This window comes from Falco naumanni, chromosome 7 (genome assembly GCF_017639655.2).
Source record: "Falco naumanni isolate bFalNau1 chromosome 7, bFalNau1.pat, whole genome shotgun sequence".
In the NCBI taxonomy this organism is placed as follows: domain Eukaryota; kingdom Metazoa; phylum Chordata; class Aves; order Falconiformes; family Falconidae; genus Falco; species Falco naumanni.
This window is the reverse complement of record NC_054060.1, coordinates 32457445-32480687: the sequence shown is the minus strand read 5'-3', so window position 1 is coordinate 32480687 and position 23243 is coordinate 32457445. Positions and strand designations below refer to the sequence as shown.

Here is a 23243-nt window from a genome sequence, read left to right as displayed (position 1 = left end):
GCCAATTACTTAGGTGAAAAATGCTCCATATCTTTGATCATTAGTTCTTCGGTGAGAACAGAGACCAGAACTGCTCACAGTACTCCAGAGGAGAGCAAACCAGGAATTTGTACAGCAGTTTTTCCTCTTTCCTCATTAACTCCTACCCATCTATTTGCTTTCTTGACTGTTGCTTAGCAATGAGTTGACGCTTTCATCAAATTTCTTGTTGTAACCCAGGATCCTTTTCCTGTGGAGTGACAGTCAGTTCAGAGCCCATCACTGTGTGCATGATGTTAATAGTGCTTCCTCTGAGACTCATCACTTACATTTATCTCCACTGAATTTCATCTGTCATTTTACCACTAAGTATCCTGAGGTCCTTCTGTGGTTTGCTGCTGACAGCCTTTCCAAGCAGCTCGGTATCACTAGCAACCACTGCCACCTCCCCACCTGCCCCCACTTCCACAACATTGATGAAGATGCTGAGCAACATAGACGCCTGCACAGATCTCCACCAAACTCCCCTGGGCATCCCTCCACTGCAGAGACTGACCATCCCTGTCTGGCCTTTGTGGTTTCCCTCTTTAAACCACTTAATTTTTCAAGAGCCTTTGATGAAGGATTTTGTCACCTTCTAGGAAATCCCTGTCTATTATATCCATTAGATTTCCACTGTCCACCAAACCTTTGGGTCCACCCAAGGATTGCACTAGATTTTGTGAATTGCATTTTCTCTTGCCACAAGCTGTGCTGGCTCTTCACCAGTACAGATATGCTTATCCTTGGGTCCCACCGGTTTCATAGCACCATCATTGCGCTTACTGCTCCACATAATCTGCCCTTGACCCCTTTTATTCCAAAACTGCCTCTGTGATTGCCACTTACCATTGCTCCAACACCAAGGTAACGTTAAGAGAGCACCTCCACACTACAATGAGTACATTGCCATTTGCACCTTGGGTTCCTGCAGTACCCTGTACAAAAAACAGCTGGTTGTGGCAATTTGTAATTATTCCTTTTGCCAGTATGACCTGTGAGTCCTTTTTCTGGCACTCCAGCTTGAGATGCAGCTTCCCACGGGTCCCTCTGCAAAGAAGAGGTCCCAGCATCGTGGAACCTCCCAAGCCCCACCATGACCCTGATGGGACACCTCATGCATCACGTCACATTAGAACAGTAATGACAGTAATGCATCTCTTGCTGTGGGCTGGCACGGACACAGAGACAGGTTCTGGGGTAACTCTGGCAGTTGGCATCTTCTCATGCTCCTAGTAAGTCCTTGGCAAGACAAGTATGTCTATAGAAAGGTGTCAATGGTTTCAGAAGGGGTTATTTCTGTTTTCAGAGTATTGACTAGCTTCCAGGAAGGTGCAGGATGGATTCCCGGCTGAAAGATTCATTCTCAGGATGGCAGCTCGAGGGCTGGTGATTGTTTGCCAAAGGCTAGGCTGTGAAGAGCAATTTAAAAAGATTAGAGGTGAAGCCAGCGCAGTAATAAGGATTGGGATGACATTGAAATTCACAACCAATAAAGTGAATTACTTTTTTTTTCCTAGCAAGCCACACTTATCCCGTGGAGCTCATTGCTAAAGCAGACCAGAAGAGGTTAGGAAAAGAACTCGGCATGGTGAGAAGGAGAAAATTCACTTTATTGAATCGTGACTTTTTTGAGCTAAAATACACCTTCTTGCCTTAAAATCAAAAACATTCAGCTGATGTTTTAAGAAATTTTTCTTAATGGGCATATGATTCCTGAGAATTTTTTGCATTTCCCCCCAGGGATGGTACAGACCACTTTTTGTAACCCGGCTTTTGGTATTAAGTGTGGGATTTGGGACTGAAACTGCATAGGATGGGTTGAAACTCTGTGGGTCTAACCCTGGTTTTATTTTGCAGATCAAACCCTGTGATGGAGCCTGGAGGGGCTGCAAAAGCTGGTGTCAGGCCTGTAGGTGCTTAACCTGTTTAGCACTTGCCGGTACTCTGCTCTCTCTATACCCCCACATTTCTTTCTCCCTTCTCTAGAAGGTCACGTATGAGCCTGGGTGGCTGTGTATAACCTATCCTGGTTCTCATATTACATTTTATTCCATGCTTTGGTATCAGCTACCTTAAAGATGCTCTTTCTTTACTTTCCTGCCTTTGACTCTGCCTTTGTGTCATTTTGTGGGGGCTCCCTATGGAAAACAATCCCTGTAAATCTCTTCCAGCTTTCCAGACCATACGGTGGTTGCTGAGAAAAAAAATTCATAGTGGATGTAAATAGCCCGACCCCTTATCCTGAAAACGTGTTGACTCAAGCTAAAATGTTATGCACTATTAATTTGATCCGGAGTTTTGATGTGCACCAAAAGCAGGTACGGAGCCCCCAGCCTTGTCTCCTGCCAGGTTATCCCGGTGCACGTGGGGACCCACCCCTGTACCGCGTCGCTGCTCTGATGCCACGAACCGGGGAACCCTTGGAAAACGGGATTCCGAAATCCGAGCTGACGAGCGGAGGACGCTGGAGCTTGGGAGCACACAGCCGGGCAGCTGGGACGCGGACGCCGACCCTCCCGGGCCACGGCCCCCCACGCCGCCGGCCGTTACGCGCATGGCTCCGCCGGCCGTTAGCCGCATGGCTCGCCCGGGTGGGCCAGGCCCCCCCCCGGCCCCCAGGGGCTGGCGCCCGCGCCCCCCTGCGGCCCGCGCCCCGGGGAGCCCCGCCCGGTGCCTCCCGCCCCGCGCCAGGCCCGCCCGCCAGCCCCGGTGGCGCTGCTGCCGCTTCACTACAACTCCCGGCGGCGGCGGGGGGCGCGGCGGGTGGCGTCAGCGCGCGGGGCGGGGCGGGGCGGGGCGGCCGCGGCCCATTGTGGGCAGGGGCCGGGCGGGCTCCGCGCCGCGCAGCGCAGCGCCGCGCCGGCAGGTACGGCCGTCCGCGCCCGCGGGGTGAGTCCTCCGCGCTCGGGCAGCGGCGCCGCCGCCCGCCCCTCGGTCCCGGTCGGCTCGGGGGGTGGGGGCTTGGCGGCGCGGGGACGAGGCGGCGGGGGTGCTTTTCTCCCGTGCCCCGGCGACGCTGAGTGCCGGGGCGGGGGGGGGGTGGTTGCGGCGGGGCGGGGGGCCGGGGTTTGTCGCCGTTCGGGGCCTGCCTTTGCCGCGCCGTGGGGGAGGCGGGGAGAGCGGGAGTCGAGCCCGTGCTCCACCCCGCCCCGGGGCGCTGCGTGGGGTTGTCCCCTCGGGCGGGGAGCGGCGGGGCCCCGCGGCGCCCCCACCCCTCCCCGGCGCCCCGGGTCTGCGGTCCCGCAGGGCCTGGCGTGCCCGCCAGCCCCGGGGTGGCCCGGAGGGTGGGCGCGGGGAAGGGAGCGGCCCCCGCCGTGCCCGGGCGTTGCCCGCCCCTGTGGACGCCGGGCAGGGGGCGCCCACGCGCGGACGTGGGATGCGGGATGCTGCCGCTCTCCCTTCTCCATGGCAACGCCTCCGAGGGCTGCTCCGTCCCCGGCTCCCGCTGGCATCGCGGCGCCCACCCCTGCGGCAGCGCTCGGGCCGGGCTTGGGCCCATCAGGGCCGGGGTGTGACCCCCTGCGTACCCGCAGAGCCCCAGGAATAGGGTTCCCCCGGCTGACCAAAGCGGGTTTTGCGGGGAGTGGGGGTCCGCCCTCCCCCGTGCCTCCCCACCAGGCACAGCAATCTGGGGCTGCCTGATCGTCTGTATGTGCTGAACCACCAGTGCTGGTGTGAAACACCTCGCTGCAGGCGTGCTCTGATCCAGCCCGATGCTGGGATGGGAGTAGGATTTCAATGTGTCGCTGTGTTGGGCTGTGGCTGTGTCAGCAGCAGGGAACCAGCGGGTTTGTGGCATCGGCAGCAGCCGGAATGCTGCCAGACAGGGGCATCAGGTCTGTCACTGGGCTGGAAATTTAGGGAGATTCAGGTCAGGGGCCCTGCATGGAGGAAGGACGATGCCCTTGCTGTGTGTGAGCCTCTGGGCTTGGTATCCATTGCCACTGGCGTGCACTGGCTGTGGTCAGGTACTGCTCTTGACTTGCTTGGCATAAGTCGTCGGTATTAACAGTGGGGTTTTGTCTTTGGGGTCTGCACTGCTTGCGGGCAGCTGTGCTGCCTCTTGCATCGGCGCCTGTGTGAAACAGGCTTTCCGCATCTTTAAGTGATCAAGGTTAATTCAAGGCAAAACCAAATGATAATTCTTCCCCTGACAAAAGCCACTTGAGCTGACGGGGCTGTGCTGCTAAACCACGGGCAAGGAGCTCCCTGCGGAAATCAGAAGCGGGTGGGAGACCACGGGGCACAGCCGAGCCCCCTTTGCCTGGTGCCGGGGCACAGGGAGCCCTTGGCCATGGGCTGTGTGGTGATTTCAGCCAGGCCCTAGCACTGCAGACACTTGGCGTTGTACAACCAGCCAGCTTCTCCCAGCTGCACCAAGAGGGATGGCAGAACAAGACTTTTGCTTTATTTTTTTCCCCCTCTCTAGGGGTCGATTCTGGTGCTGCATACAAAATCGAGTGGTGGTGCGTATTAAGACCACAGTGGTGAACTACGATGTAACCTCATTATCCTCCCTCGCTGAAAACAACGTATGCCAAAGCCTTTGGCATTCCCCGCCTGCCCCTCATTCAGTCCCACCAGGAATAAGTGGGTCCTGCAGCATTTGGACCTTTTTCCGTGGGCGCTGGAGTTCGTTTCAGCACGCACTGCCTTCCGAGCGGGTCAGGCGTCCACCTTGCTGTTCCTCAATTAATGAGTGACTTGCCTTGCTCTCCCTGTGGCTGTGTGCCGGGACCTGCCCCTGCTCCGTCAGGAGCAGGAAGCAAAAGCCAAAGTCTGCGATCTCTGACCGCCCAACGACGTGTGACACCGGGACAGCAGGAAGCACTGATGCTTCCTGGCTCTGGCCAGCCCTTGGCTGAGCCCTTGGCTGCTGTGTGGCTCTGCCAGTGCTGCCCCTGCCGTGGCCTCGGGGTTTTTGGGGCCAGCCAGCCGCGCAGGCACACCACAGGGCTCTGTGTCCAGGCCTCCAGCCCGGGGAGGCAAACAGGATGGGTGAGGTGTAAAATCAGTGCCGAATCCGCTCCCCTGGGCTTGAAACAGAGTCCAACCGGTCTTGACCTGAGCTGGCTCCTTATCTGACCCTTTGTTTGCAGCAGGGGTGCGGGAGGGAGCAGGAAAGGGACAGCCCTGGTGGCCAGCACCTCTGGTCCCAGATGAGCCTTCCTGCCGAGGGCGGGCAGGAGCTGGGGACAGCCAGTCTAACTGGGTCCTGTTTATCTCCCTTTGCTTCTGTGCTTTGTTTTGGTTTCTTCCACCTCTTCTCCCATGCTGTCATTGTCACAGCTGAGGAACCCAGTGCCGGGGAGGCACGGAGCTGTTGGGCAGCTGGGCTCCTCACAAATACCATTTGTCAGCTGGCCAGGAGCGTGGCTCCTCTCACTCCATTCTTCTGCTTTGCATTTTGCCTGCGTTGACCGTCAGCGCTGGGTCACTGCCTGAGGGTTTTTGGCTGATGCACTGATGGCAGCCCACCACGTGCGCAGGTAGCAAATGTACCTGCTGCATTTGTAACCTGAACTGGTTAGAAACCGGCTGTGGATGCTGATAGATGCACCACCCAGAGTGGGTGGTCTTCTTCCCATCCTCCTGCTGCATAGATATACACTGCACTGCTCCTACACATCCATTTTTATCTCTGAAGTATTAATAAACGAAGCTTGCCTATTTATGTGAACCTTTTTAAGAGGCTGGCGGGGCTGCCTTGAAGGCTTGCTCGGCACTGCAAGTATTCAGAGGTTGTTTTTTTTTGGCGTGTGCTCGAGCAGTCGATAAGCCAGGGCATCCAGCTGTCAGCTTTGGAGATTGCCAAAGCCTGCTCAACGACATTTCTGCAGGCTTCGCTCACAAATGAGGATTTTGTTGAACGATTTGGTTTCTGACTTGATGCTGGTAATTAAATATTTTAACTTGGCTTCAGAAAGCTGTTACTGCCATGGAGTGACTAGTGAAGCCATGTAAAGCAGGATGCGCTTGTTCTGCTGGAACTGAGTGTGACCTAACTGCAGCTCTTCAGTTTGCAGGGTTTTTTTTAATATGCTTTTTTTTATATAGGTAAAACTTTTTTTTTTTTTTAAAGGAGAAGAAAAAATCTTGTGTTTTACTGCTGTGCTGTTAAGCTTGCATGGACCTGCTGGGACAGCTGTTTATTTGCAAGTTGTGGCAGCTGAATGCTGTAAAATTCAAATCATGAACATATTGATCCCTGATTTCCCCCCCCCCCCCTTTTAAGATAATCATATGTGTAATTTTCACTCCTGCACCACAACAGACCTCAGTGCTGTGCTGAAATAAAAGGTGATCTGAACAAAGGGCTGTAAGTTGAGGAAGAAATACTGAATGTCTGATCCTGACTTTATGTCGATTAGTCTAGATGCTAAGCCATATAGGTTAACTTTATGTGCTTACCTTACTAGGGCATGAGAAGAACGACTAGTAAAGGGTTGGAAAGTAGTTAAATATGCCAGCAGAGGCTCTTCTGCATATTGCATTAGTTCCTTCACCCTGAATGACATATTTCCAACTCTCTATTTAATGCAAAAAATAGAGGGTCCTCAGGTCCTTGCAAGACACTGGTTGTGATTTTGCTGTTTGCTTTTGATTCTTCTTTCCTCCTACTGCTTCCTCAGCCTGAGCTGGGTTGGTGGAAAAGCGTTGCTGGTGCCTTCTTACCCTCGTCTCCTCTCAGGAGGTCATTTGCTCTTGGTATCTCCTGTCCTCGTGGCGTGTCATATCATTCTGGAGCATGCAGAAGAACCAGGAGTTCTGGGGTAGCGCAGAAAATCTCAGGTCAGTGAGTCATAAAGCCTTCAAATCTTTGTGGCCACCAAGAAGAAAACCAAAGGAGGTGGAGATGAGAAGCGGCCTGGCACACCATGAAGATGTGGTTAGTTGACTGGAGAGTTTCATGATCTGAGCTGACAGTGCTTTGTTTCATGATTGGTGTGGCCTGAGCACCAGCCACCTGAATTACAGCAAATTAACCAAATTAACATGTCAAGTTGTCTGGACATCTGGCCTCATGGCGAAGTTGGGGGGATCATTCCCAAGGGCATCCCGTCCCACGCTGCACCCAGGTCTGGAGCAACCCCTGTGTGTTCCGCATGAATCTCCGATCACCGTGTCTTGTTCGTGCTCCCTCCGGTGCTCACCCCACCCTCTGGGGGAGTTCGTTGTGAACTTGCTAAATGGAAGAAGTTTGTGCTGCTTGGAACACCTGGGCTTCTTCCTACAGTCGCCAAATGGATGGGGTGCGCCAACGTAGGGACAGTCATTGATGAGTCAGTATTGTTGTGACTCAATAAATTACTCCCTAATTACTCCTCATGGACTGACTTGCCTTAACAGTCTTTGTGTTCAAAACATTGTCCTGACCCACTGGAGAGGCAGTGTTGGTCGATGGGCATGTTCTCACCCACCACGGCACATGCCAGCTGGTCATCATGGCAATGCTGACGTGTCAAACCACTGGAGCAGGGTTGCTCTCCATACCTTGTCTCTTCCCGGAGGACATGCCAGTTGCTTCACTGCTGTTTGGATTTTTCTTTTATGTCATTGTGGAGCTCTCTTGTTGAACTCTTCTGGATTCAGCACTGAGGAAATACAGCAGTGTGTCCGCAGTGCAGGTAGAAAGAGGTGGCACATTGCTGGTTGGAGGCATCCTTGTCTTAACCCAGTGCACTGAGCTCCCTGGTGCTTGCAGGGCTTGGCAGATGATTGAAGGGTTATTTGCCTTGCCAGACAAGTGGCTTCATGTTTTGCCTTCTGCATTCCTCTGCGTGAGCATTGCATAGCAATTTCAGCTACGTGCTGCTTACCTGAATCATGTCTTCCCTGTGCACGCGGCTTCACCGCCTGGAAGTCAGGGCTGTCCCTCTCCAGGCTGCTCCATCAACGTGCGAGTGTTTTTACAAGAGGGTAAATGAAAAAAATGTGTGGAGGGTGTGGTGAAGGAGCAGCAGAAGTGTCCAGCTCTGGCTTCAGCAGCGAATGTGGCTGTTGCTGGTTTTATCACCCTTCCCAAACAGACAGTTTTCAGAAGCTGAACCCAGTGACCCAATTCCCAGTTTCTGGATTTGGGCTGTTGCCAGGATTTTTGCACTGAGGCTCCTCATCCCTTCTTCCACAGGCCCTGGGAAAGCAGTTGCACCAAAGCTCGAAGCAACCCGGCAGCAGGCAGACAGTGGGATAAACAGTGGGGAAGGACCCAGTCAATTCATCTGACCTGTGCCCATCCTTGGGACAGCAGAGGAAAATGCACTGGGATCTCCAGGTGTTCATTGCTCCCTGCTACTCCTCTTTCAGGTGGGACTTTCATGCCCATCTCCCAGTGGCAGCGGGCTGGGCTGCTGGCAGATCCTGCCCTGCAGCACTATGGCAGGAGGAAGGCAATTCAAAACTGTGCCATTCAGAGGCAGACTTGGGGGGATTTTGCATGAAGCACGAGCAGCTGGGTGGTGTACCAATATGCAAAACTTAGCTACAGAGTTTGGCAGCTTTTGGGGAAGGCTTTGCAGGGCATTGGTTCCTTCAGTGCTTCACAGGAGTGATGATCAGCTTGCCTTCTCGATGGAGGTCTTTCTAGCAAGCAGGACATTCTCAGAGATTTTAGGTTTGAGGATAAATTATCAAAAAGCAGGAAAGTGGACACACTGTTTTTGGACAGGAACGAAGCTGACCGGACCATGAGGCTGCAGAGTAAGGAAGCAGGGCTGTGCTCTGGACCCTGTGCTCTTTGCACTGCTTGGGCAGGGAGGAAGAGGATGGTACTTGTCCTATAAATCAAAGAAAACTTGAGTGTGAGAATGGGGGATGCAGAGGGACATCATTCTGGGGGGGGACACACACCTGCAGTTGCTCAGGTCTGGGGTGTAGGAGGGAGAGTGCAGCAGGTCAGGCTGCTGGAGAGAGCCGCAGTGTTTTATACTGCTCAGGTGACATCCTAGCAGCTCGGTCCTTGTTACAGGCAACCTTTGCTAGCAGCAAACCTTGCTCCCAGCTTCAGCAGGGAGGAGAACAGACGGACAGTCCGGAGACCATTTCCCCCACCCCAAACAAACAAGATGAACTGCTTGCTATGGCACAGCTGTGGAGGGAGCACAGCCAGGATGTTTTCTGGTTCATGTGTTGCATGACATTAAGCTTAGGCTGTGGTGGGTCTGCTCTGCTGCTGCTCATGAGTGTTTCTTTTGTGTAGACCTTTTTGAGGCAGCTCTCTGAAGCCGCACATCCATCTGACTTCCACTTTGTTGTGAGATGATATTCCATCCCCCCTCCCCGGGTGTCTGTTCCTTATTGGCCTCAGCATCTTCTAAACGAACAGTGCTTAGAGGAGCTGCGAACTCGTGTGCCATCCTGGAGAGTCTGTGGCAGCTGAGGTCTGGTGCAGCTGTTTCCTTCAAGGATGCTTGTGTGGATGTAAGCACCTGTAAATCTGTTTGTGTAAAGCTTTCTCTCCTGTGGCTGCCAGGCACCCTTCACGCTCCCATTCCTTCATGCTGCCACTCCTGGAAACCACAGCACCTTCTTGCCTGAGCCAGAGCTGAGGATGGGAGAGATGCAGCTGGGAAGGTGGATACCATCGCCTTGCCCGGCTTCTGAGGTTTTCTTCCCTCTGCCCCCGAGGCAGTAGGAGTGTCCTGGTTGCGGCTGTGTGCCCAGTGCAGGAAAGAGAGGGTGCTCTCTGCTTTAATGTCAGGTTAAGCCATTCCGCTGCCTGGTTTTGCTTGGCCCCATTCTCCTTTGCACATCCCATGCCTAACTTCTGGCTACCATGCCTCTGCCAAGGGACATTTGCCCAGCTTGCTCACAGATAGCCTGGTGCTGGACCCTCTCCAGCTACAAGGAAGAGAAGCAGCGTGGTGATGCTGTCTTGGGTTTTCATTCCATCAAGTCCAGTGATCAAGCGTGGGGCTTCTCCCCTCCCCATCACTGTTCCTCAGCCTCTGTGTGTAGGAGTCGGCAGGGTTAAGGCTATGGGTAGCCTGGGTGTTGCTCAGTGGTGCTGGGCGAGTGTCAGGCAGGAGAAAAGCTGAACTTGCAAATCTGTTCCTGGGCGCTCCAGTAAGTCACGCCAAGGACTGTTTGAAGTGTGCTAATCCCCAGTGCCTCCAGAGCAACCTTGTTTACAAGAGCCAAGCTTCAAACTGGTATTCTGACAGGTATTTTACGTAAGCCATTTGCTTACCAAAGCTCTCTGGGTATTAGAGGTTGGTTTTGAGACCTCAGCCCATGTGCTACCTTCTCGCCCCAGCGTTTTGGAGGCACCCTGGAAAGAGGCTGGAGGCTCTTTGGGGGCAACCAGATCCATTTATAAACTCCAGCTCCTTGTCTTCTGTGCAGAGTGTCACCTGGCAAATTGCATGTGAAATAGCTGGTGGCTCTGGAGCCACAGGAAATCTCTACCCATCACATAGAGAAAAAAAATGTCGAGGAAAATTTTTGGAGCGTGTTAAATATTGTAATCCCTACAGTCAGTTTTCTTTTGAGTATAGAGCTGGAAATGAGTCTTTATGCTCATCGCTTTCTCACATTTACTTTTGTATTAAACACTGCTCTTCTGTTCACTGGGTTCAACAAAATTTGCCATTTCTTAAGTGATGCAGCAGTGGTCATAGTTGTGTTCAAACTGCAGTGATGTGCAGTGAGCTGTGATTTGGGTTATATGGTCATGAAATTGTGCCATTCCCTTAGCTGGCATGCTAGGACTTTCCTTGCATCCATAAATACAGTATCTCCCTGGCTTTTCAAACTATCCTGTAGCGTGACAACTTTTCAGCATGAGAAAAGAAAGTAAAGAGGGACTTTAACCTCAAAATACCCAGTGGATGGATTTCCAGAGAATCACTTGTAGTTGCATTGGAGGAAGCTCTGTTGGCTTTGCACTGGAGTGAGGCTGAACTAGGTGAGAGATGTGTGAGACAGTGGTGATGATAGGTCTCACAACTGTAGCTCAGTTGCTTCATGTCCACATTTTCTTCCCTTTGCCTTGTTTTGGACTAGGTCTTTCGTTTTGGTTGGAGTCGGGGCCAGACTGTGTCTTTGGGGTCTGGCATCCCCAGTATTCTGTGGGGTGTTGGAGCAGTTAAGAAGGGAGCCATCTCTGGGGATGCTAAGAGCTGAGCTCCAACTACAGCAATGGGCTGTTACAGTGCACCCTTGAGATGCATGTTCTTTTTCTGGGAAATTGACTCTTTGGGCAATATGTGAAGGAGGGAGGGAGATCTATGAAAAATGGGTGCTCATTTTTCCAGAAGCGGGGACAAAAGCCAAATAAACCACATACAACAGTCATCTTGTCAAATAATGTCATGGGGATGTCATACCCAGCCTCTGGGCTGTGCTCAGTGCTGCTAATTACAGCTTCTCTTGCTGCTGAAAGTAAAAGTTTGAATCTGTTCACTCTGGGGTTCCCACGGCAGCTTTTTGGGATGGCACCAGCCTTGTATCTCCATGCGTGGTAGCCCTTGTCTAAGGCCAAGGACCAGGCTGCCCTTTCCCTGCACCCAACCTTGGATTTGCAAGTGCCCATCATGGTTGAGGAAGGTCTTAGAAAAACACTTCTCTTGCATTCTGCCCTATGGACCCAGCTGCTGTAAAAGGCTCTTGCAAAGATGCTCTGGAGCTTGAGGGATGTTGCTGTAAAGGTCCAAAACATGACCACTGTCTTTTCCAGTGCTGGCCTTACTTTCGGCTCTGTCGTGCCAAAGGATCTGCAGCTCCGCTCTCCCTTGGGTGCAACACCACCGAGCAGAATTGGCTGAGATTCAGGAAAATAAACAGACCTCCTATGCCGGAGCTGGGAGTCCAGGGCTGTTGCACAAGGGGAGAAGCTTGTAACCAAATGACCCTTTCATCGCCCTTCTACCTGTGCCGCTGCTGCATCTGGCTCTGCAGCGCTGTAATTGCATTGCCACGTAATTTATAATATGCTGCGTTGGGAGGACAGCTGTATATTCTTGTTTCTAAATTCTTGCGTAGCTACAAGAGGGAAAATTATCGCTAACCTTTCCATTTTGCATGTGGATTTATTTTTTGTTCGGAGTTCCATGTTGTGAAAGCTGCAGGATGCTGCTGTTGGGGACGCGGTGCTGGCGAGCCCGTGCTGTGCACATGGGCAGAGGAGTATGGTGGTCTCTTAACTGAGCTCATGGGATGCTCAGTGGTTTCCCAGCATCGGCTCCAGATCATGCAGCACCCAACACAGATGGATGTTAACAGCTTGCCAGTGCTGGTCTAACCTCAAGCCTATTAAAAGCCCACAGGACCGGGTCTTCCCCTTCCTCCTCCTGCTTCCTCCCCCTCCCTTGCTTTTCAACACTAGCTTTTTGAATAAATTATCTAGGATGTGATCACACAGGAAACTCGCAATTTTTCATTTTTTTTATAGCTAAGTTAGGAAGTGAATTCAGCTCTCCAGGGTTTCAATCCTGTGCTTTTAATCACGAGGTTCTCTATCCTTTCTACTCTGTCACTTGTGATATGACGTCTCCTCGGCTGCATAAGCTTTTTCCCTATTTTTGCCTGCCCACAGGAACAATAGCTGCTGGAAATGCTCTTCAAGAACCTAAAATGGATGGGGGTTGCCTGTGAAAAATGCAGATTTTATCTACGTTATGTCTTTTTGTTGTTTCTTTGTTTACCACTTGGTTATTCTTTTCCTGCAAAGAAAAGAAAAGCCCTTGTTCTTGCAGAATTCATTGTTTCTGATGTGTTACTCTCTGGAAGTAACATGCTCAAAATGCTGCATTCCTTTGTGCATCTTTATTTTCTTTTTCTTTGTCAGTGGGAGCTTAGGGAGTATAATGGGCAGATTAGCAACTGTATTTGAAGTGACCCATCTTTGTGCAGGTCTGGCTAGAAACCAATTAAGCTTGTCTTGATCTCTAAATGAGATTTTTGTCGAACACCTTACCCAACTGCCTTTTGCATCCATTAATATCAGGGTGGATGAAAATAGCTGAACATGTAAAGATCGCGTGTTGGATAAATAGAGAGGCGTTGGTTGCGGGGAGGTTCCCTGGGATGCGTGTGAACAGCTGCCTCTTTGTGCGGTCGTTTTGTAGCTCTGGTTCTTGAAACCTGGGATTAGGTGTATTTGGCTGCTAGCGTGCAATCCGCTGCGACAGCGGGTGTGGGGACGGAGGCAGAGCTGCTGGGTAAATAGGGAGTGTCCCATGAACTTCATTAATGTGCCGGTCCCCATCTCTGTACCGTCCCTGGGGCAAGACCAGGGCACGTTTAGGATCTCCTCATGGCTCTCAGCTGTGGGTCCCTCAAAGTGCCTTGGCCTGGGTGTATCCCCCTGGTCTTGAGTTGCTTTTTAGCCTGAGAAAATCCTGCAGCTTTCCGCGGGAGCATGTTGCATTGCCAGGCTGGGGGACCCTGCCTGGGTGGTGTTTGCTGCTGCTGCGATGAAAACCAGTCTGGGAATGGCGCTTCAGTGCCGCATTTTTGAAGAGAATCAACTAAATAAAGATGCCTTTAATAAACCATGCCTTCGGGGGACCCTTATATCTCTGTCTCAGATTGTTTCTGCATCAAGATAAGATTGCAGAGCAGCTGGATTTGTGCTTTTTCTTTGGGAGGTGTAGGTGGGGGAAGGGCACTGGGATTTCTTTTAGGATGCAAACATTCATTATGACCCCCTTTATTTGTAAAGTAACTATAAACAATCAGTGTGCAGCCTCTTACCTGCTTCCCTGAATGCCTGGCTTCTGTCTCACAGGCAGACTGCAGGAAGAGTGATTTCAAGGGAAGGAGGGGAAGAAAATACAGGCCAACTGTGTTCCCTTTCTTGGAAAGGATCCCATTTTCCTCGTGCCACCCACTGCTGCCACCCTAGCTCCGAGCCAGGTATGTGGGCTCTGCTGGCAGCGGGTTACGGGGCGTTGGTGGTAGGATGGTGATGTTGTGTTCATGCAAGGGTGTAGCTGCTGCAGATAGGCCACAGCACACAGAAGACCATCCTCCCGTGCTGTTTGGTCCTCTACCATGGGTGTACAAACAGCCTCTCCTTGCATGCCCCATGCTTTGCTCTCCATCACCCCACTCTTTAAAGTCTAAAAGTTCTTAGATTACTTGTGGAAATGCTGCTTTTTTTCTTGTCCCAGTGTAAAAGTGTCCAATAAGACATGCAGGTTTAAAGAGAATCTATGTGATGCTGAAGCTGATGTGCCACATTGAGGAGGGTGGTCATTGTGGACTTTGACATCTTGGCACAGCCAAACCCAGTCTCTCCCTGGGTGGGGGTAGAATTTGGGACAAATTGGAAGTCCTGGATCCGGATCCACAAAGACCTAGATGTGGGTGAGGCAGATGCCTCATGGGGTACCATGACACATGCAAAAGCCTCAGAAAAATCCAAAACTGGGATGACTGGAAGATGGTTTTGGGGCTTGGGTGGGGAGCTATGGAGAGAGTAAGAGTGGAGTGGCACCTTGCTACCTTTGGGGCTGGGGCTTAGGCCCCGTCTTTAGGATGCCCTAGACTGAGAAGCTGGGGAGTTTTAACACCAGTGAGGCAGAAGAATACCTGGTGGCAGGGTCTCCTCCAGACTTCATCCAGCTGTTGTGGGGCTGAGCTGGCATGGTGTAATGATCTGATGCGGTGTGGCAGCTGTGCTCCATGGAGAGACCATCTCCTGGGAGGAAAATGTAAAAATAACCACGTCTTTGGCCTCATCTTTGAGTTGCGTGAGACTGCAGTGAAGGTGGTGGGGGATGAGGTGTTATCAGCAGAAATTATACAGGGAAAATGAGCGTTTTCCCAGGAGGCAGATCTGAAGCAAACATCCTGAAGACCATGAGGGGAACGTCCTCACTCTCCTCCCATACTGTGCTGGGATGCAGGGGACACACTGGAGCTGGGCTCTGGGGCAGCTTGAGGGGGGTCTCCCCTTGTCCTCCATCCTCCTCTTTCTCCCTGTGGGCTGAAGGAGGTGCAGCACCCACGCAGGTTACCACACCTCATCCCACACCATGGCTAGACAGGTGATACAAACCCTTGTGAGACTGTGTCCTGCCCAAGGCTTTGGGAACCTGTTGGACCCACTCTGCCACCTCTTTGCTGTGTATTTTCCTTTTCAGAGCTTTGATGGAGCAGGACCATTCCTCCTTGGCGGACCACTAAATCGTAGAGCCAGGAGGAATAAATCCATGGTAGGCGTGGTTGATGGCAGACGGGAGCTCCTGGCGTTAGCAGGCTCAGCTAATTTAATCTGCGGTGGACCTGACCTCCTTTGTCTTCCAGTTGAGTTAAATATACCCTTCAGCTTGTGGTTACGTAGGCTAACTCCCATTTTGATTATGCAAAATGCGCTAACATGGGATGTAGCTGGCTGCCTCCAAATGGAGCTGGGAGGAGAATGGGGTGGGACATCCCATGGCCAAGTTCCACATCGCTGTCTCCTACAAACCTACATCTGGACCACAGCCGAGGTGCAGGTTGCTTGATAGGTAGCCGTGTGGGGATCTCTAGCTCTGGGTTCCTGGGCAACACAGATTTTGGAAGCGCTGGCTCTTGCAACATAGCCATAAGCTTTCCATTCTCTGACAGGTTTTAAGATTTAGTGGCTGTGCTGCAGCTACCAGGGCATGGCTGGTGGCTTCAGGACAGAGAAGAGGGCCCTCCATCTCTGCAGAATTCCAAGAGGCAGCAGTTTAGTATTTCTGGATGCAAGTGAATAAAAAGATGTTGGTCAGCTTGAGCAGCAATTGGAAGAAGTTTTAGTCTTGGAATGCAAAAGGGAAATTATTTGCCAGTGGGGAAATTTAATGTATTAATCCAGAGTTGCCACCTGGGAGTTTATGTGCCTGATGTTAAGATCAGCAAGTTGTGGCCATGTGCATGTTGGGGGCTGCCTGTTTGCACCCCAGTCTGTCTGTGTTGGTGCTGTGCTGGAGTTACTGGGTGGGTGTCTGGTTGCTTTATCTCCCAAAGTTTCTCTTGTGTGACAGCATCTTAAATTCTTCTGTGTTTGGCCCCACAAGAGTCCTGGGAAGACAAAAAAGTTACAACAGGTAAAAAATGCTGCCTCATCTTCTCCAGGTTCCAGCCTTAAAGCCAAGAGTCACTTTACTTTTTCAGCCTTCTATACTGCAAGCTTCAAAATAGCCAAGGAAGCAGTTCATCAGGAGAGGTTTAACAAGATGCAGCTCCAGGGTCTCCAATATCGGCAACTTCTGAGTTAAACACCTGGTGACAGTCATGCAAGTGACTTGTGCCAGTATTTGCTGTAGGCTGGCATACCACTATTTGCCATTTGCCATTGCAAAATATCTGCAGTATGTGACCAGCTTATCCCTGAGCAGCTGGATTTAACCCTCTTATCCACCTGTGTGCTGGCTGTGTGCCGTGCTGGCCCACTGTGCTTTCCTGCCCCTCCACCCCAGCCTGCCAGGAGGAGCCTGGCTGGCTGCAGCCGTGCTGGAGGTGGGGGCTGCTGGGGGGAATGGGTGTTTGCCCTCCCTGGGATGATTTATTCCTTCAGTGTTTGGGTTTTTTTGGTTTTGTTTTTGTTTTTTTTTTAAAGAAAAACAACTCCTGGAGAGGGATAATTAAGCTGATTGAAGTGTTTACATGAATTAGTTTCCCTTTAATGTAAAAAAAACCCCAAACATATATACACACTCATCATGGTACCTAAAAGAATGATCCACTGACCTGCTTTATCCCTGATTTGGCTTACAGATAGAGAGGGGAGGCAAATTTTAAATAGAAGTGTAGGGAATCAGCTTTACTGTTGAGTGATCAACTCATCGCCTTCTGTGGCGGCGCCCAAGTTTGCTAGCTCAGGAAAGCGGGGAATCGCTTTCCAAGTGCAGGGTGGTTTGTGCTTCCGTGGTGTCTCAGGAGCAGAGCAGCACCCCACCATGGCACTAGTTTTCAGCCCTGAAAGGTGTGGGGTGGGCTGAGTCCTCATCTCCCTGCCCTTGAATGGGCTTCTCTGAAAGCAGGAGTGTTTCCACAAGTACAGTTGGAAGAAGGTCCCCAGGTGAGGGTGACAGCCACAGCGAGTGGTGGCACGTCCTCAGCTCTCTGCCCCTGCATCCATGCAGTGTTTGCTGGGCTTGGCTACAGTCCCATTCTCTGCCTTTCCTCTTTGCCATTTTAAGTTATTTTTTATGGGAAGAAGTGGGTATTTGCTGGCTGCATATTGCTGCGTGACGCCTTCGTGGTTCACTGTGGCATGATGCTGACTTTGAGGGTGTGTTTACACCTGTTCTGTATTGCTTCAGGTGTGCAAGGGCAGCAGCTGAAGGGAAGTGCGCGGTGCTCAGGGGTGCTCGTGGGCTCACTCGCCGTGCCTGGGTACCTGCCGTGCCACAGCGAGAGCTCATTTTAGGACCACGATGGAGAGCAGTAGTCCCCAGGTGCTGCTATACCTGGCCTCAAAGGTATTCACGATGAGGGCAATTTCTGAGGTGGTACAACCAGAAAGTGCTTTGACCCAGAAGCCAGAGGTGTAAGGACTGGTACAAAGCATATGTGCCAAATTGCTCTTCCTCTCACCTAGGCTGGGAAGGGCTGATAGGGCTTGCAACCTTCCCAGCTCTGGGCTCTGGGCTCCAGGGTGTTACTTACTGTGCCCCCAAGAGCTGTGAGTGGTGGCCAGTACCCTCTTTTGATCACCCATGCCCCTGTGCTGTGCACAGCTCATTTGCTACAGTGGGATGTTTGCAAATGCTGCGGTGATTCGGGTCCATTTATATTTTTAATTCTTGCCATGTAAAGGAGCCGTTTTCTCCCCACCACCCCCAAATAGCAGGATGGAGGCAGATGGTCCAGCCAGGGCAGCAGTTCCTGGTCCACGTGTCAGAATGATGCTGCAGAGCTGGGAGCCGTGCCCTGGGGCTGGGAGGAGGCAAGGGGCAGTGTCACACCAGGGATGCGAAACCGATTAGCAAAGCCAAAGCACGTAGGAATCGCAACCCCTGGGTGGGGAGTTAAGCGAATCGGTGTAATGAGATACATTTTTTTTATCAAAATACTAATCGGTGCCCGGGGGGCTGGGGGTATGTGTTTTGGGGAACGGGTGAGGCAGCGTGGCAGAGCGTGGGTGACTGGGAGTGATGGGGACCACAAACACAGCTGTGTGTGCCTGCACGCCTTGATAGCTTGCGCTCATTGCTGCCGGGAGTCCCTGCCTCAGATTACTGCCAGCGATGCAGTACCCTTTATTAATCTGCAGAGATAATTGTAGTTTTAATGTTACCAGCGGGGGAGTTCACATGAGGTGGAGGCGTTCCTAGAAGACCTCTGTAGGTACCATCCGGGAAGCATCCAACAACGTGACTCAGCATCTGCAGTGATTTTTTTTTAAAGTAGGTCTTTTTAAAGCTGATTTTAAAAACGAGGAGGTGATCTGAAGATGGGGATGCCGGGAAGTGATCGCAGCGGGTGATTTGGAGCTAGGGAAAGCAGTTTGAGCTGTGATCAGCTGTGTCCACTCCTGCAAAAGGCAGGTTGGGAGCGGGGATGCTGTGGACCCAACAGTGGAAGGGCAGTTCCCGGCCCTGCCCTCAGTGTTACTGGGGCTGGTTTGACTGTTGAGGGTGCAGGGAAGTGCCACACGCATAAAAGCCGGGGAAATGATTTGTCCTGGGGAGTGTGAGCACTCCTCTCACCTTTTCACCAAGATGCTACAAAATGCAAGCTTATATGGCTTTGTCAGCGGGCAGGGGTGGGCATCCAGCGGCTCTTCAGTCCAGCAAGCAGCCCATGTCTGGAAGCCAAAGCCAGATGCACGCTGTCCAGAATAAGGCACAGGTATATCTGGGTATTTATTTATTTATGAGCTGCATTTAACCACCGGAACAAACACCTGCAGAAAATGGCCTTAGACTTGTCTCAGCGTCCTGGGTCCAGACCACAAGTAGCCCTGGGAGGGAGTTTGAGCTTGATGAAAGTATGTTAACCCATCCAGTATCAAGAGAAGTGGTTGAGATTAACAAGCTGTGGTGCTTGGGAGTCCCATACTCCAGGAGAAATCACTCTTTCAGAGTGGTCACTTCTAATGTGGCTTCATGGGGATGGAGGAGAACAATGCAGAAGGAGATCAACATGGATCTGTGCTACCTCTCACCAGGCAGGCAGTCCTACTTCCCTGCCCCATGGTGAGCAGACTCTGCAGCAGGGGCAGTGCAGGAGATGCTGTCAGTGGCATCACCCTCTGTGTCCCATCCCACCCAGCAGCTGCAGCCCTACACAAGCCAACAAGCAGGTATGGATGGAGCTTCTGCAGATGTGAAGCTGATGGCAAGCAGCGTTTTCACCTACTTGCTTGCAGAAATTATCCATTGGCTTTGCTTGCTCTGGGACAGAGAGGTGGGGCCTGCGTGGGACGTGGCACAGATCTGTGCTGGCCTATGTATTGTCCTCCACCAGCCCCACAAAGCCCTGTTAGAAGTGTCTGCTCTGAAAGAGTGATTTCTTCTAGAGTGCCGGACTGCAGTGATAGCACTGCAGCATCTCACTGCTGAGGAGAGCCCTCGTTTTGTCTTGTCCTGTTGATCTGAGTGAAGTAATTTGTAAGGACGTTTTCCATGAATCGATAAATCCATGCTTGCTGCTGTGCCTAGGAGGTTTAATTTGTTCTAGATACTGCACTGAGTATCTCTGTCCTGAATTGCACTGCAATGTCCTGCTCTTTGGGAGAGGATGGGGATATGGCTGGATCCTCCAACAGCACACTGCAGGTGGCTGGTGGTGCCTGGTCCCTCTTAATTGTGCACGTCCCAGCGTGGGCTAAAGAGATCGGGGAAGGTGTAAGTGCAATAGTTTTTCTAGGTATGTGTGTGGATCTTGAGGACTTTGTCCTCTGTGCCAAGCAGTTCCTGATGTTACAGGTCTTGGGGAAACTGAAGCCAAAAATAAAGGAGGGGAGGGAGCGTTGGCCTTTGGAAGGAGACCATGGTGCAGAAATCTCAGTTAGAGGTAGGAACATGATGTTCCCTGCTGAGAGGAATTGAAAAAATCCTGGTGCACCGTACCACCTCCTGTACCAAAGCCTGCCATGGGATCTGTCTGAAAAAAGGGGGTTCAGAAACGCAGCTCTGCTACATGTAGAGAAGTCAAAGATAACCCCAAGACCCCCAGTCCTGAACTTGTTTCCCTTGCTTTGCTCAAGCATCATGATGTGATGAGGCTTGTGGTCATGGGTGGGTTCATCCTGTTGCCAAGACCCGGCAGGGGACCTTGTTTTCTGCTGTGGACTGTGGGTTTGAAGGCATTCCCGGTTTGTTCTTGTGGCACAATATGTGTTTTGGGGACCCTTAAGGTGACGGGGCATGGACTGGGGTCAGCCATCCCCATGACCACCCAGAGCCCAGCTCTCCATCCTGCTCCATCTGCCCAGCTGAGCCCCTGAGGACCCCTCCACTTCTCCTCCAGAGTGGCTCCAAGACCATTTTGCATCCCTTGGAGGTTAGAGCTTGTGCTGGGGAATCCAGAAACGTTCCCAGAGCCAAACCACGCCACGGCGAGTGGCTGTGTGCGCCTGGTCTCTGCTTCTCATTTCCTTTGTCGCTGAAGAGAGCAGTTGAGCTGCACATGGGGGTTTCAGCAGGGTGTCCCCCCTTTTGTTCCTATATATTAGAAAAGTCTGTGCATGTGTTTATATTTTAAAAAAATATGTGTATTTTTTAACACGGCGGTTTGTGAGCTATGCCACTCAGGACTGGTCTGGACGAAGTCTGAACTGCTCGCAGCTGCCTACCTGTTGCAGTGGCAGTCGTGTGATGGTCCTGCTGGTCCGGCCATGCTTGCTTTTGGAAATAACAAGTGTTGGCAGGTAGCGATCCCAAATCTACTCAAACCCAGCTAGAAGGGCTCACTCTGATGTGAACAGGCTTTGGAGTAAGTCTCACAGCACTAGTGGAGAGGCCCCGTTGCTATTATTTGCCTCACAGCCTGTCCCAAGTCTTTCCATGTGTGCCCGTCTTGCATTTTCTGTCCCCATTTTCCCACATGCTTGGTGGCATGTTAGGATAAAACCAATGCAGCTTCTGGTGGCAGAGCTGGATGTGGGCTTGCTGCTTGCCACACTGCTGCTCATCCTCTGTGATGGCGAACGCGAGGTCAAAACGTCATCATGGTAGTGGCAAACTGGACTAGCCACATAAAATTGTCATGTTAAGTGATTGCCACAATGGTTTCTCCTCCCTTTTCTCCCCCGGATCCCCATGTTCTTCCCTGGCACTGTGTCCTTCCCCACCCACAACCTGGGGGCTGCCTGGATCTGTTCAGGATTTATGTTAAAAGGGAAATGTTATGTACGTGATTAAAACATTGTATTGCTGGGTGGAAATGGGATTTGGTGCTTACTGCTGTGACTCTTTCTCATGCGTGAGGGTGAACCGATTGATTACTGAGGTTTGAGATTAAATGGTCCCCTGAGCTGCGCTGGCATTTAAGAGGGGGGGATGGGGACGGAAGGGCAGAGAGAGGAGAAGAGGAAAACCATCTTTTACTCCAAAGCAAGAGGAGTAAGGGAATGTCTACTGAGCACATCCCCTTGTCTTGCTCTGCACACCATCTGCTCTGACAGGCTCTCAGCACTGGTGTCATGGACCGCGATAAAGCAGGTGCCCTACTCTGCATCCACGATGGTGGGTGAGCTGCTGGTGGACCTTGCAGGTTCCTCTCACTGCTAGGCCAAGCATCCCATCGCATCCTGTCTGGTCCCCGTGGCCCAGCTGCGTCGCCATCTCCCCACATCCCAGTCCCGGCTTGCATCCTTCCAAGCCTGGCAGCCGGCTAGACCTTCTGTCCCCTCCTTTTTCCCTAGGAGCACACCTGATTTATTTATTTTCCTTAATGTCTTTTAATGCAAAAACCCCTTTCTCTTTGGTTTTGGTGGGAGGGGAGGAAAAACCCCTACGCGCCGCTCCTCCAGTGCGCGGTGGGAGCCTCGCCCTGCCGGTGCAGGTTGGTGACACCTGCCTTTGCCTGCTTTCCTTGAAGTCTAATTTCAGCTAAAGGCGACGGGATCCCTCCAGGGTATGGCAGACGTTTCCTATTCACCTAGACCTTAAGAAACAGGCAGGCAAGCAAAAACAACGTAGAAGCACTTAGGTTTATTTGGGTGAATTCTTTTTGCAAAGGGTGTGACTTATTTTTGTGAGCAGCCCCGCGCAAATTGTCTTTGTTCTGCTGCAGTCGGGTATTTCAGGTCTTCCAAGGTTTAATCAGAATAATTAGTTACTGTCTGTTTATACCGTCTGTTTTTGTTGCAGGGTTTCCAAAGGGCGTATTTATCTTCCAGAGTGCTGCCTAAGTGTCGCTTAATCATTAAGCATCTGATTTCCTCCAAGTTATCTGACATGCTGCTTATGTAAGTAAATAAAAAAAAAAAAAAGAAGGGAGGGTGGGGATGGTGTTGGTGGATTCTGCTTGGGGGCATTTGTAAGGATTTTCCTGATTGTCACAGGTTTAATTGTGAGTTGCCTTTGGTTCCCAGACCATCCTGCAGTGATCAGAGGGCTGTGTGTTTGGATTGGTGCTTAACAACCCAGCCAGTTTAATGAGGTTGCTTTCGCCAAGCCTTCATGTACACCCCACTAAACTGGCAAGAGCTGTGTTACTCCCTGTCATTTTTTTTGGGGGGGAGGGGGAAGACTTTACAGAAATAAAGGGCTTTTGCTTTCACTTGTACAGTTATGCCTTTGACTCCTTAACCCAGTGGTATCCCTTAAAAAAATCACAGCTTTGCCTGGAAATAAGTTACCACTGTAAGTTTGCTAGGATTGGAAATTGGGTGTTTTTCAGCCTGTATTTGCATGTTTGGTTTGGGAAGGAGGACCAGTGATGAACGCATTTCCCATCTCTTTAACACGGGAGATGAGAACACTGCAGAAGAGGGTGGGATGGATGGAAAGCCTCACAGCAAGAAAAATGTGGTGCTGAAGCCACCCTGCTTCATGCTTGGCACCTAAATGAGTCACGCAGCATTTCCCCTTCAATATTTATCTATCACCGGGAGTGAGGGTTTGGGGCGCACACTGCTTCCATGATCGGTTTAGGTCCTTTTAAATCCAGAAGCAGCCATTGCCATCGGCTCCTGTGCTCTCCTATGTGATAGGGACCATAAATTTTCGAGGTCAGGAACTTTGTGTTAGCCCTTCTTGGGGATGATGGATGTGCAGCGAGGCTTTGCTGTCCTTCCACAGGAGAAGCTCATGAGAGGGAAGGGGCCAGGGCGAGGGCAAGGTGGGATCACC

At 51.5% G+C, this 23243-nt stretch overlaps 1 protein-coding gene across 1 annotated transcript in view; it reads left to right on the top strand.

Annotated features, from left to right (window-relative positions):
- Window positions 1–13775: 13775 nt before the first annotated feature.
- The window catches only part of DAAM1 (dishevelled associated activator of morphogenesis 1), an 87885-nt gene continuing 78417 nt past the window's right edge, over window positions 13776–23243 (top strand). Inside the window, 2 exon segments of the mRNA XM_040601013.1 lie at window positions 13776–13878; window positions 22260–22357. The gene's annotated coding sequence lies outside the window, so the exon portion shown is untranslated.